Source organism: Alosa pseudoharengus, unplaced genomic scaffold, assembly GCF_046254945.1.
Source record: "Alosa pseudoharengus isolate Yale_2024_CS ecotype anadromous, Long Island Sound unplaced genomic scaffold, YU_APseudo_1.1 YU_APseudo_1.1_scf_9, whole genome shotgun sequence".
NCBI lineage: Eukaryota > Metazoa > Chordata > Actinopteri > Clupeiformes > Clupeidae > Alosa > Alosa pseudoharengus.
Window position 1 is genome coordinate 1,292,899 of NW_027468881.1, and position 2,486 is coordinate 1,295,384.

The window sequence follows — 2,486 nt, forward strand, 5'->3', positions numbered from 1 at the left end:
TACACATGTGAATATCATCACAATAATGATATCCAAATTTTTTGTAAACAGATCAATCACTTAAGGCATTGTCCATTTTCTGGCACATTTCCTGCTTGACCAGGTGGTGGCGCTATGCCAGGCAGGCTCATTGGGTGTCTGGATACCATCATAATTATAATATCTATTACCATGAGAAGTGTCAGACCATTTATTCAAAGCATAGAGCATTTCTGGCACATTTCCTGCTTGGCCAGATGGTGGCGCTATGCTAGGCCTGTGAATTACGAATGTGAATATCATCACAATAATGATGTCTGATATTTTATAAAGTTTCAGATCAATCACTTAAGGCATTGTCCATTTCTGGCACATTTCCTGCTTGGCCAGGTGGTGGCGCTATGTCAGGCAGGCCCATTGGGTGTCTGGATATCATCATAATCATGATATCTATTAACCTGAGAAGTTTCAGACCATTCATTCAATGCACTGTGATTTATGACACATTTCCTGTTTATGTGGTGAGATATTAAAATCATATCAAATATATAAGTTATCAAAAATCCCTTCACAATTTAACATCAGCGACATCTTGGCATAATATTCGCCAAATTTCAAATGAATCTGACAAACCGTCTAGGAGGAGTATGTTCAAATTGATCATGTGAAATCAGTATAATTGTCATTCTTTCTGTTTCCAGGTGGTGGCGCAATGCCAAACATGCATTATGGGCATGTGAATATTATCATTAACATGGTCTTTAATGACCTGTGAAATTTAAAACATTTCAAGCCATGCATTGTGAATTATGACACATTTATTGTTCATGTGGAAGGGTATTAAAATTAATAATTTCGCCATTTCGTCAAATTACAACATATCAAAAAAAGGCTTCACAATTTATAATCAGGAACATCTCGGCGTCATGTATACCAACTTTGACATGAATCGGATCAACCGTCTAGGAGGAGTATGTTAAAATTGATCATGTCCACAACACACAAAATCTCAATTACCTCACTTCCTGTGGGCGTGGCTAATGACATGTTAATACAAAAGTTGTTTGGTTTTGGGAGTTACATACACTCACCAAATTTGGTGTGTGTATCTAAAACTATATGCCAACCACAAGTCACAGTGACATAAGGGGGCGCTATGGAGTTCCTGGCCAACGCCCGGTGCCAAGCTTTTATCCATGTCTATTCACTGTATCACTTGATGTGTGTGCCAAATTTCATGCGTTTTCACCCATGGGAAGCACCTCTTTTGGGATCACAATTCAGCACATATTTCATCACATTAGTCTGCACAAAATCCCAAATATCTCACTTCCTGTTGGGCGTGGCTAATGCATTGTACATAGGAAAGTTGTTCATCTTGGAGAGATACAGACACCTACCAAATTTGGTGTGTGTAGCTGAAATTATATGCCAACCACGGGATCAGTCACCTAAGGAGGCATAAGGGGGCGCTAGCGAGTCCCTGGGCCATGCCCGGGGCCAAGCTTTTGTACCTAGCTGCTTTGTGTGACACCTTATATGTGTGTCAAATTTCAAGACTTTTCGTTTATGTTAACCACCTCAAAATATATGCCAACCACGAGATCAGTCACCTAAGGGGGCGCTAGCGAGACCCTGGGCCACGCCCGAAGTCAAACTCTTGTACATAACTGCGATGCGAGACACTTGACGTGTGTGCCACATTTCAAGAGTTTTCGACAATGTTAACCACTTCAAAAACAGGAAAGCAAAAAAGTAGAATAATGAATAATAATAATAATAATAATCCTTACAAAAACAATAGGGCCTTGCGCCCTTCGGTGCTCGGGCCCTAATAATAATAATAATAGTGAAAAATAATAATCCTTACAAAAACAATAGGGCCTTGCGCCCTTCGGTGCTCGGGCCCTAATAATAATCCTTACAAAAACAATAGGGCCTTGCGCCCTTCGGTGCTCGGGCCCTAATAATCCTTACAAAAACAATAGGGCCTTGCGCCCTTCGGTGCTCGGGCCCTAATAAGAATAATAATAATAATCCTTACAAAAACAATAGGGCCTTGCGCCCTTCGGTGCTCGGGCCCTAATAATAATAATCCTTACAAAAACAATAGGGCCTTGCGCCCTTCGGTGCTCGGGCCCTAATAATAATCTTTCCAAAAACAATAGGGCTTCGCACCTCTCGGCGCATCGTCGGTGCTCGGGCCCTAATAATAATCCTTACAAAAACAATAGGGCCTTGCGCCCTTCGGTGCTCGGGCCCTAAATATAACGAGTTATTCCTAGATAATCATTCTTCCGCCAATAAATATATTTCCTCTATCTGAATGGTTGCCAAGCAACGTTGAGACGCCGCTACTTTTTAACTTTTGTATCAAGTTGTGGTAGCGCAGTATAGGGGTGGGCGATATATATCGTCTGCGATAATATCGTGATTGTTGTTTTAACGATGTGCAAATTGACATTATCGAGTATTTAAATTACTTATGGGGGAAAAACACTCGAAAT